At 41.0% G+C, this 12,756-nt stretch overlaps 1 long non-coding RNA gene across 1 annotated transcript; it reads left to right on the top strand.

Annotated features, from left to right (window-relative positions):
- The first annotated feature begins 4,136 nt into the window (after positions 1 to 4,136).
- On the top strand, positions 4,137 to 5,030 carry LOC144372206 (uncharacterized). The gene is made up of 2 exons (XR_013432248.1): positions 4,137 to 4,574; positions 4,884 to 5,030. It is a non-coding gene; the product is annotated as an uncharacterized LOC144372206 (long non-coding RNA).
- The last annotated feature ends 7,726 nt before the right edge of the window (positions 5,031 to 12,756 follow it).

The following is a 12,756-nucleotide window of genomic DNA, read 5'->3' as shown; positions in this document are numbered from 1 at the left end:
TTTTAATTTATTTTTTAAATACTTTTTGTAGTTGTAGATAGATAGATGCCTTTATTTTATTTTTTTATTTTTATGTGGTGCTGAGGATTGAAGCCAGTGCTGCACACATGCTAGGTAAGAGCTCTGCCACTGAGCTACAGCCCCAGCCCTGCTTTGCTGATTTTCATTGTTGGTTTTCGCTTTTTTTTCCTGGAATATTTTGCTCAGGATGCTCTGTAGTGTGGGCTTTCTCATTACAAATTCTTTTAACTTTTGTTTATCATGAAAGGTTTCTATTTTATCTTCAAACTGAAGCTTAATTTTGCTGGATATAGTATTCTTTGTTGGCATATATCTTCTTTCAGAGCTTGGTATATGTTGTTTCATGGTCTCCTGGCTTTGAGGGTCTGGGTTGAAAAATTTGCTGAGATACAAATTTTATTTATTGTAGGTCTCCTCCCTACATATTATCTGATTCCTCTCTCTTGTAGCCTTGAAGATTCTATCCTTATTCTGTATGCTAGGCATTTTCATTATAATGTGCCTTGGTGTAGATCTGTTGTAATTTTGTATATCTGGTGTCCTGTAATCCTCTTGTATTTGATTTTTCAATTCATTCTTCATGTTTGAAAAATTTTCTGATATTATCTCTTTGAAGAGATTGTGCATTCCTTTGCTATGAAATTCAGTGCTTTCCTCTGTCCCAGTGACTCTTTGATGCAGTGACTCTTTGATTTGGTCTTTTGATGCAGTCCCATAATTCTTGGATGTTCTCTTTATAGTTTCTTACCATCTTCACTGTGTGGTCAATTTTATTTTCCAAGTTGTATAGTTTGTCTTCATTATCTGACATTCTGTCTTCCAAGTGCTCTGGTCTGTTGATGATGCTTTATATCAAGTTTTTTATTTGGTTTATTGTTTTCTTCCTTTCAAGGATTTCTGATTTTTTTTCAGAATCTCTATCTCCTTATTGAAGTAATCTTTTGCTACCTGTATTTGTCCCCTTATCTCTTTGTTGGAGTGATTAAATTTTGCCTGTATTTGCTCATTTAGGTCATTCTATAATCACAGGAGTAAAAGGACCTCTTCCCCAAGGAACAGTAGGCTTATTGTTGGGACGTAGTTCATCTACATTAAAAGGACTTATGATAAGTCCTGGGGTAATTGATCCGGATTATGTAGGTGAAATAAAAATTATAGCTAGTTCTCCAGGAGGTATATCAGTAATTTCACCTGGAGATAGAATAGCACAGTTGTTAATACTACCCAGCCTACATAATAAGTTCTCTAGTCTTAATGTAGAAAGAGGTTCCAAGGGATTAGGCTCCACAGGTGTAGATTGGGCTATGTTGTCTTTAAATTTAGATTCTCGCCCAATGTTAAAACTAAATATTCAGGGTCGTGACTTTAATGGACTGCTGGACACAGGTGCTGACCTTAGCATCATATCTCTTCAAGAATGGCCAAAACATTGGCCATTACAACAAGCTACTCAAACGCTTCGAGGCCTAGGAGTGGCGACTAATCCCCATAGAAGTGCTATGGTATTAGATTGGAAGGATCCCTAAGGATGTGAAGGAACTATACAGCCATATGTTTTGGATCACCTTCCTATTAATTTATGGGGACGAGATGTCCTAGATCAACTAGGTTTGATGTTAACAAATAACATCAATCCTAATTTGCCCACTACTAGGGCTAGACAAGGTATCAGGAAAGAAAAAAGATTAGGAAAACAAGAATAAGGTATAGCAGCGCCAATTCAAATAGATCAAGGAACAGACAGACATGGGTTGGATTTTCAGAAAGGGCCACTGAGACAATCAAAATTACTTGGAAATCAGAAAGACTAGTGTGGGTTCCTCAGTGGCCCCTGACTAAAGAAAAGATACAAGTAGCCCATGATCTGGTCAAACAACAATTAGCGGAAGGACATTTACAACCTTCCGTATCTCCCCATAATACTCCCATTTTTGTTATCAAAAAGAAATCGGGTAAATGGAGATTATTACAAGATTTAAGAGCAATTAATAATGAAATGGTCATTATGGGACCTGCTCAATCAGGGATTCCTCAATTGTCTGCTTTACCAAAAACGTGGCATGTTTTAGCTATAGACATTAAAGATTGCTTTTTTTCGATTCCAGTTCATCCCGAGGATAGTCCACGTTTTGCATTTACTATCCCTGCATTAAATCATGAAGGTCCTGATGAGAGATATGAATGGAAAGTACTCCCTCAAGGAATGGCTAACAGTCCAACTATGTGTCAAATATATGTTAATAAAGCAATCCAGCCACTTAGAAATCAAAATCCTGAACTAAAAATATTTCACTATATGGATGATGTATTATTGGCACATAAAGATAAAAACACATTGCTGGAATGTTATGCCACACTTACAAACTTGTTAAAAAATTATAATCTAGAGATAGGAATAGACAAAGTACAATTAAATTTTCCAATTAATTATTTAGGAGTTCTATTATCCTCAACCATGGTCCGTCCACCTAAAATTCAAATATGAGTAGATCAACTCAAATCACTTAATGACTTTCAAAAGTTGTTGGGAGATATAAATTGGATAAGGCCTTATCTAGGCATACCAACAGGAGAGTTGGGACCTTTATTTGATATTCTAAAAGGTCCATCAGATCCAAATTCACCCCGAATGTTAACTCCTAAAGCTAGAAAGGCATTAAAAATTATTGAGACATATATGGAAAATATGCATTTAGATAGAATTGATATAAGTTTGCCTTTATTATTTATTGTACTACCAACAAGAAATATTCCTACAGGAGTATTTTGGCAGGAAGGTCCATTATTGTGGATACATTTATCTTATTCTCCTAACACTATTCTTACTAGGTATCCTGAGGCTGTAGGGCAATTAATACTCAAAGGTATAAGAGCAGCAAAGGCAGTGTTTGGAATTTCTCCCAATAAAATTATTACTCCATATACTATGGAGCAAATTGATGAGTTAGCTAATGAATTAAATACTTGGGCAATAATCATGTGTAAATCGAATGTTTCATTTGATAATCATTTACCATCTAATCCTTTGTTGTCTTTTTGGTCTAAGCATCCTGTAGTTTTTCCTAAAATGACAAGAAAAACACCTATCGTGAATGCTCCACTGATGGGTCTAATAATGGTACAGCTGCAGTAGTTACCCCTGATCAAACTTTTACATTTTTAGTTCCCAAACAATCAGCTCAAAAGGTAGAGCTTAATGCAGTTCTACAAGCTTTTGTGATGTTCAAAGATTCTGTATTTAATTTATTTTCTGATAGTCAGTATGTAGTTAATGCTATAATATCCCTTGAAGATGCTGGTAGGATTTCCCCTTCCTCTACTGTTTTCTCTTTGTTTTCCACTATACAAAGTCTAATCTGGGATAGAAAAGATCCATTCTTTATAGGACATATCAGGGCACATACAGGATTGCCTGGAGCCCTTAGTTTGGGCAATGATTTAGCAGATAAAACTACACATGATATACATATTTTTTCTACTGTAGAAGAAGCTACAAATTTTCATAAAAGGTTTCATGTTAATGCTAATACTTTACAAAAGCATTTTAAAATAACTAAGGAACAAGCCAGGCATATAATAAAACAATGTCAAAATTGTGTGACCTTTTTACCACAAGTTAATCTTGGAGTCAATCCTAGAGGACTGATACCTAACCATATTTGGCAGATGGACGTCACACACTTGCCAGAATTTGGAAAATTAAAATATTTACATGTTACAGTTGATACTTCTTCCGGATTTTTGATGGGCTCCCTTCATGCCGGAGAAAAACTAAAGATGTTATATCTCATTGCTTACAAAATTTTGCCACTGTGGGTGTTCCTAAACAGTTAAAAACTGATAATGGTCCTGGTTACACTTCTAAATCTTTTAAACAATTTTGCTCATCATTTGGTATTACTCATATAACAGGAATCCCATACAATCCACAGGGACAAGGCATAGTTGAAAGAGCTCATCAAACTATTAAAACGTATCTATTAAAGCAAAAAGAGGGAATTGGAAAGGGGTATATATCCCCCAAAGATAAACTTAAAATAACCCTTTTTACTCTAAACTTTCTAAATTTGAATTCATCAGGATTTAGTGCTGCGGAAAGACATATGTATCCGAAAAATGTACATAAGCCTAAGGTACTTTGGAAAGATATTCTAACAGGACAATGGAAAGGTCCCGACCCAGTTATTGTCTGGAGTCGGGGTTCCGTTTGTGTGTTCCCACAGGGAGAACAGCAGCCGATTTGGATTCCAGAGAGGTTAACCAAAACAATTTCTACAGAAAAAGAAGATGATTTGACTGAAATCCATAACAGCTGATATCCAGAGCTCCAGCTTGGCTATTCTTACATCTGCGACAGTGATTAACCACGGTGCCTCTTTTCAATATCTATTTTATTATTGCATTTTTCCCACATCATAAAGTTCTATTTTATTTTTTGAGCTCATACAAACCTAGGTTAATATTTTTCTGATCAGTTTTGTTTTTTTTGACTGTGTTTTATTTTTATTTTTGACTGTGGAGTTTTTAAACATTGCAATGGAGATTTTACCTAGGTAAAGCTACAAGGCCGTTATTATTGTCTTATGTGTTGTATGTTATGTCTGCACTGTTTTGTGTTGCATGTCAGTATGTGTGTATGTCCATATTTTTATATGAGGAGCGCTCATGAAAAAATGGATCCGAATTTTTTTTTATTCACGTGATTTAAGTGGTTTAATCTAAATTAGGTAAACAGCTGTTAATGATTGTTTTCAAAGGTGGTTAACAGATCTGTTTGCTTACTATTGTTTTTAAAGGTGATTAACAGATCTGTTTGTTTACTTTCACTTTTCCTTTTCATTATATTTAATAATTCTGTTCAGGATAATGTCTCTTTAACATCATTGCCAGAATTCCCATCTCCATCCCAGTGCCGGTGAAGACTAAGAAAACCAAACTACAGCTTCTATGATAGCTACCACAGTAAACTGTATAAACTGATGCATCAATGAATATAACTCAACAAGTAATGATTTGGGAGGAAATGGACATTGATAGACTCTTCCACTTTGAACTGCCTGCAGAACTTGCCTGGACTATATATCAGTTGCATGCATTGTGAACTATCGTCTGGTGCAGCGAATTGTGGTACTGCTGGCATATTTTTGCTGATGGTGTCACCAGTGATGCAATTTCCTTGCCAGCGCACCCCATGTTAATTGTGGTAATGCTGGCATCTTTGCTGATGGTTTCACCAGTGACGCAATTTTTCCAAAGGAGCCATCAATTGGCTTGGTGTCGTGGCATTTCTGTATCTTCCTCCCTTCTACTAGTGATGGTCTAAAATTTGGGGGCCAACAGAGGTGAGGTAAGAACCTCACCCCCCCACTGGTGCTTAGGCCTATCCACAAGCATGGCTGAATGCTGGACCGGTAGTCAGCGACGGGTTGATCTGATTGCAGTGGATTCAACCTAAGACAGGAAATTGACGTGTAAAGGTCAGTTCTCCCATGACGGGTAAGAACCACATGTTGAATTGGACAACCTACCAGGCACGGTCCTAAGCCACATTGCTTGTTGTTTAATTAATCAGAAGGGGGGAGATGCTGAGGGCCATTACCAAGTAGGAATGACGCATCAAAATTTCCTTGCCAAGCGTACCGCATGCTGCTTAGAGGACATTCGATGGGACATTGCATGCATGCTTTAATAAGGTGACCTTGCTCAAGGACCAAGGCGGATCCGGGTTTAGAGCTGATCAGGTTTGAGGAAGTAACCAGCTCCTTGAGTTTAAGGTGTTGCCAGTTTAAGATAATGGGTTTTAGGGAAGTTAGAAGTTGAAGATTATTGCTGGGATTAGGGTGTTCCTGCTGCTTGTTCCCATTGAGTTCTCGTGAGATTAAAAGGGGATTTGGAGAGAGCCTCGTGGTGTAGGTGAATTGTGCGGGAGAGGGGAGAACGCGTTTGCCCCTGGACCTGTGTGGAGGTGGTGTGAGAGCTGGAATAAAGAATTGCTGTTTGAACCTACAAAGCTGTGAGTGCCTCGTGACTCTGGTGCCAAGCTGAGACATTGGCCCTTGGCAAATTATGAACCTTCTGAACTCCTTCTCTGACATTTCATCAACTTTGCTGTCCTGGGTTCTGTTCTTGTGGGATCCTGGTTTGTTTGGGATACTTTACTCCCTTGTTTTTTCATGTTGTCTTCCTTTCTTGCAGTGTGGATCTGAGATATTACAGTTTCTACCCTACAATCTTGCATTATCTGTGAGAATTATCTGTACCTCACCTTGTGATTGGGCTTACAGACCCTACTGCAAGTGTAGGTGGTGGCAGCCATAGCGGAGGTAACTAGAGGTATCAGTGGTGGTGTCTCAGAATGGATGCAAAATCTTTTAGAGATGAAACTTAAAGGGTGGGCTTTGCACTGGCTTTGGGATTCCTGTTTCAAGATGCAGCTGCTCCTAGGCCCTGTCCACTGTCCCAAGGTGGAGGCTATTGCATGCGGAGGTCTATGGCAATGACTGCAGTGTCACAAGAAGGAAGTGGATCAGATCTGGGCTCCCAGGAGGGGGAGGTGCGGCGGACATGGGCCTTCCCTTGCCTGGGCTCCTGCACAAGTTGGCAGGTGGTCCTGGACTGCGGTCTGAGCTCCATGTGGGTCTCTGTTTTGTTGTTTTGTTTTTTATTTTAATTCAGAATCTGGAAACTCCCAGCTCCGCACAGCACTTCCCAGGTGTGCAGCGCTCTCCCACAGTCTTCATGGCACACTTGGCCTAGACAGCGAGTGAGAGGGTAAGAATGGCCCACAGAAGGGCAAACTGAAGCTCAGATAAAACTGCTGTGTCCATGTGTAGCCCACAGTGAGTGGAGGTGACACTTTGCTGGCACCTTTCTAGCCCCTGTGGAAGACATAGAACCTACACTCTGAGCTTTGCAACCATCAAGAGCACTAGAGAATTTGAAGCTGGGCCTGGACCTGCCATGGCCCTTTCCCTACCAGGGCTTCCTGTAGGGGCTCTGGCTACTCTGGAAGAGCTCACTAGGGTGTCACAACCTACCTCCATCCCTCGGGGGCATGACCCCCATGACCAAGGACCTCCCACAAGGCCACACCTCCTAAAGGCCCCCTTGCCTCCAGCAAGGCCACTCTGGGGCCAGGCCCCAGAATACTCGTGACACTTAGGGAAGATCAGGCCCTCTGCAGGCCAGTCAGCTGCCCTTCTCAGCTTCTGGAAGAGGGGCTTTTGCCTGAGTACTTTTGCTAGGAACAAACTGTCCCTGGGCTTAGTAACCTCACCTTGTATTTTCTCATAATTTTTTGGAGAAGGCAGTCACCTGGGGAAGGTCATATAAGTCACATCTGAGCCACCACAACGGGGCCTGGGCTACCACATCAGAAGGGCAGGGGATGGTTTGCTGCTGTGGCAATCCGAGGCTCTGTCCTCACTGTGAGCCCTGGTTGCCTGCTCTGGGGCCTCTGACCCAGAAAAGAGGTGGCCCTCTGCTCACTTAGAGCCAACTGCTAGAGAGGAGGCCAGGCTGCCTGCCTCCAAGGGCCTCTGGCTCCACATCTCCTCTGTTGCCTGCTAAGGCCAGGGTCTGCCTGTGACAAGGGAAGAGGAAGATCTAAAGGGGTTCTCCAAATTCCTCTAGAGCTTTCCTTACCCCAATGTTCCTGCATTGGGGGGACATTCTAACAGTGTAAGTGACCAACACTTGAAAGTGCTGTCTTCTCTCCCTATCTACTTGGACAGCATCCCTGTGTCTGCAACAGAGCAGAATCTGGGTCTGCTTACCTGCAGGAACTCAGATGCTTGCTTTTTTTTTCTTTTTTGCAAATTGGCACAGGTTGTACTATTGCACATGTTCCTTTTCCTCTATGTTTACAGTAGTGAGGAATGCACACACATAGTAGTCCACACAGACATGCTACACATGTGATTTTGTCACTTGGTTATGCATCATTATATAAATTCATGTAACCACAAATACACACAAATATGAATCTACTTATGTAAGCATGCTGTTAGGGTGCACAGAAATGGAGACACTTATTGGGAGAGGGAGCTAAGGTGCCAAGGGACATGATGTCAGGGCAACTTTTATTTTATACTCTTTTGTATATTTTGAAGTTTGACCTGTTAATAAACTATAGACACACATACACATCATACACATATGCACTCACACGTATTCATTTTCTACTAATTTTAAGTACAAAGAGTAGCTTAGAAACCTTTCCAGAGGGGCCTATGTAAATCCTTTAACCTGCAGAATACTATCATTTAAAGCATACACTAGAGTTGAAGCTACTATTGATTACATATCTCTACAGGCACCATTATTGTTTTCCTTTCTAAATATGTTTCATAGACCTGGTACTAACTCATTGAATATATCTTAAAATAAAGAATGTTAATATTTATATCATCCATATAAGTGTGTAGTTTCTTATGCATGAATTATATAATTCCTGGACAGTGCTTTCATGCATTTCAAACATCAAATCTGTATTTATGCATCTGTCTGGGGATGAGCTGTACTAACAGTGACCTAGGAACACCAGCTGAAGTATCATCAGTACCTAATGTAACTCAATTAAAGAGTTCTCAGCAGGCCTTGTGGCTTTACTGGGATGAAAGTGCTCAGATGTGATTTCCTCCTAAACTCCTGCTGAGAGCATGTGCACAAAAGTGATTCAACCCACAGGGCACAGGGTACACACGCCTAGTGACCCAGAAGGCAATGGACACAGGCACACGACACCCAGGGGCCTCCACCTGCTCCCTCTTGGGGCACAGGCAGGAGGACTGGCCTTAGAGACCAGGGCCAGTCCCAGGAACCTGGTGCAGGGCTTATGTTGGGTTTCCTGGTTTTCGCACTCCGGGGTGAGTCTTCTGTTTCTGGATTTTCTTCCTCACTTCTGACGGCAGTACCATAATGCTCTGCTAAGAATTTTCTTCTCCCTCATCCAGTGCCTGCCAATTTTGCATTGCCATCCCCCACAGCTCCACAGTGAGCATGGAGACCTGTGGAATCCCTGCATCCTGTCCCCCATGAGTGGCTAGGACAGATGTGTGCATACACCATGCTCAGGGAGGCTCATCGGGAGACCCTGTTGGCACTGAGCAAGGCTAGAAGACATAAGGATGGGTAGAAAGGGTTGGGGGACAACACACGAGTGGCCATGATTGAAAGTCCAGGGTTAAACACCACCGCCACATATCCTGAACATAAACACAGTAGACATCAGTTATGAGACCTGGGAGCAGATCCGTAAATAGCCTCTCTCCTGACTTGGGCATAAAAAATGCTCCTGCTTAACAAACAGATACTCTGTGATTTATATTTTTAGGATCTGATTGCTTTGTTTCTTCTCATGATCTCCATTAAATTCTCAGTGTTCCAAAAATGTAGTACAGTTCACATCCACTGAGTGGAATGATGAAGAAGCCCCAAGATGGGGAAGCTAGCTGAGACATTTCATCAAAAGCAAAAAAGAATATAAACCCCTAACAAGTAACTATCAACATGTCAAGTAACCAGCACAGGAGAACAAGAAACACCCTCTCCCATCTTGTGCTGTAGATCAATATATATATATACACACCAAGCAAAGCCCACACCCACATCACACCCTATTTGTGTGTGCCCTTTGATTTTTCCTAATTAAACAGATCTGTGTCTCACTTTGACCCATCTTTACATCACCTTCTGTGAGGAAGTGAAAGACTCTCATGTCATAATTTGAGGTCTTTCTCCTTTTGGGGACTCCCTCTGCACCCTCCAGCCCTGTGACAGAACTGCAGGGGAGACAGAGGAATAAGGATTTGAAGATGATGTCCTCTTGACCTGGAAGATGCAGAAAGCCTCCATGAGCCAAGAAGTGGGTGGCCCCTAGCACCCACAAAAAGTGAGATGATTTTCCCCTGAAGTCACCTTAGTTTTAAGAAAACTCACCTTCGGAAGAGTAGGGTGATCAACTGCTGTGGTTCTAGCCACTGTGCTTGTGCTCATTTGTTACGGCATTGATAGGAACAGATGCAGTTTGCTCACATTTCTTTCTGGGCCACTGACTCCCCCTTTAGGACCCACTCCTCCCTGTGCACACCATCCTTCCTACAACAGAGCTTCGATCATGTTGAACCCTGGCCAAGGGCCACCCAATGCCTAGGGAAGAAGACTGAACCTGCTGGGTTGGCATTCTTAATCATGACTGTCCACTCACCTTCCCAGTCCTGTTCTCTCCTGCCTCCCTCACAGGCTGTCTCTCCAAGAATCCAGAGCACATCCATGCTTTGAGCCCAAGTCTCAGGACGGCTTTCTTACTGATTTCTCCGTTAAGTGTCAATCATATCTCACTGCATCTCTAAATACAAATTAAGGGGATAAACCGACAATTATCTCTCATGTGCAATGTTCTAAACATGGTGGTTTCATATATTTGATCTGATTAACGAGCAAGCAAAAGAGACCATGATTTTCTATCACACTTCAATTGTGATTAAGCAAGTCTGGAGTTCAGATTCAAAAAGAATGATCTTTATGAAGGGAAAAAAAGCCTGAATGTCATTCAGCCAACACATGGGTTGAACATGCGTGCACGTGTGTGCGTGTGGGCTGCAAAGTGGACATTAATAAGAGTAGACATACTGTCATCACTTGCCACAGTCTGGCTGGGCAAAATCATGAGCCACGCAAGCAGGAACATACTTTATTTCTGAACTCCACCAGAACACTCCCCAGGAACTCTCTCGAATGCCACCCATGGGGCTCCTCCAGGAACACACCACATCAACCAGAACTCCCACCACCAGAACTTTTCCAACCAATGCAAACTCTTCAGGAATCCCTGCAAGAGCTCAACCGGAACTCAACAGGAACTCCGCAAGAACTCAAAAGTCATCATCTCAATGGCTCCCTGGCGTCACCTCTCAACCACTACTTCTGGCAAAAATGTCATGCATCATCCCAACTCTGCTGTGGCCCTCAACAGTCACTATTGGTGGGTACATTCTACATCCACTTTTATCTCAGACAGTGCTCTGGTCTGTATCTGGAATTTCCCCAGAAGGCCCATGTGTTATATGGTCCACAGTCAGCGGATCAGTGTGCATGCTAAAAAATGAAGGTCATTAACTTAAAATCATTTCAATGTGAATATGAACTATCATGAAGCAAAAGGAGGCAAGAAATATTTTGAAGTAACATTGCTTTCTTTTCAGATGAAAAAAAGATAGCATACATTTCCAATTCATTTCAAGTTAAATTAGCATGGATTTGGAGTTCTAATTATGTGATCTGTGCAGAATTATGAGGCATAAATTCAAAGAAGTATTTTGATTTTTTTTCTCATTTCCTTTTTATTTTCTTTTTTTCTTCTGCTCTCAGACTGAAAGCTGAGTTGTCAAGTGAAAAACATGAAACTGCTTAAAGTCTAAATATCTCCAGGTATTGTTCTTCAGTGTCTATCATCACTAAATGTGGAGGTCCCCCATGGCAACAATTTGGGGGGCTGATCTAAAACACACCAGTATGATTTCAAATACAAAGCTGCCTGCTGCCAGGCCAGACACCAGGCTTAGATAAAGGAAGAGAGCCAGGTGACATGATAGCTTTATTTATCATTGGCATTTTTTGTTTATTTTTTCCTTTTTGTCTGGAAAACATTTTGGATTAATAAAAATATTTGAAAATAAATGTCATGCAAAAATCTAACTCTACATCTTTTCCAGGAGTCCCCTGTTGATAATATTTTGCTCAGTTGAACTCATTCTTCCTTTGCCTCCTTCCTCCCTCCTGCTCCTTTCCTCCTTCTTAACCAGTTTCACGTGATGATAGCATCGTGTGAAGGCCCTGGAAGCCACCTGCTACTTCCTGTCTCCCTGAATTGACTATGGTGGGGCCCTCTTGTAAGAAGCAGTATATAATACTAATACTAATATAATTGTTGTTATTATTATTATTATTATTATTATTATTATTATTATTATTATGCTTGCCCTTTTGAGTCTGGCTCATTTCAATCAATTAGCACAATATCCTCCAGCCACATCCAGGATAAAAACATTGATCAGAATGTCACTCATTTTCAAAACTGAATAATTTATATTCCCTTTTGCCCTTTGCTTCCCTTCCCCCATTTTGTCTGCCCCTCTGGCCCTCAGAGTGCTGGTCCCTTGTGGCCCCCTTTGTTTTGATACCCTGCATGACGAACCCCCTCCCAGACTTACATTCTAGAATCTTTCTGGCTATTCTTCTGCTTATTGAGCTATACAAATTTTAAAATCAACTTCGTGGCTCCAAGAAAACGTTCCTTAAGATTTTAACTGGGACCACATTAAGGCTGTACGTGAAATCAGAGATAATTGAGCTGTTGACAAGGTTGACATATGTCACCTCAACTGAGGGGGGACCAACCCATTCAACCTTATTTTTATCAGGAGATGTGTTTATGTTTTTTCTGCATATTGGCTGCAAACTCCTCTGCTCCTGCTTGCCTATAAGTGTTTATTTCTTGTTTCTATTATAACTGAGGTACCTGGATTAACTTCATCTTATACCTGGCTATTATTTGTGCATATATACACACTATTGATTTTGTATGTTAATGTTATGTTTTCCTGTCCTGTGGAAATCTTTTGGGTTAATTTTATCATTGATTTTGTAGCTACCTAATCAGGTCTTCTCTGTTTTATTTCTTCTTCCTAACTTTGATGACCATAATCATTTTCTTCATCTAATTGTCTGATGAGT

Source organism: Ictidomys tridecemlineatus, assembly GCF_052094955.1.
Source record: "Ictidomys tridecemlineatus isolate mIctTri1 chromosome 1 unlocalized genomic scaffold, mIctTri1.hap1 SUPER_1_unloc_6, whole genome shotgun sequence".
Classification (NCBI taxonomy): Eukaryota; Metazoa; Chordata; class Mammalia; order Rodentia; family Sciuridae; genus Ictidomys; species Ictidomys tridecemlineatus.
The sequence above is the reverse complement of the archived record's forward strand: the minus strand, read 5'-3'. Positions and strand labels throughout refer to the sequence as shown.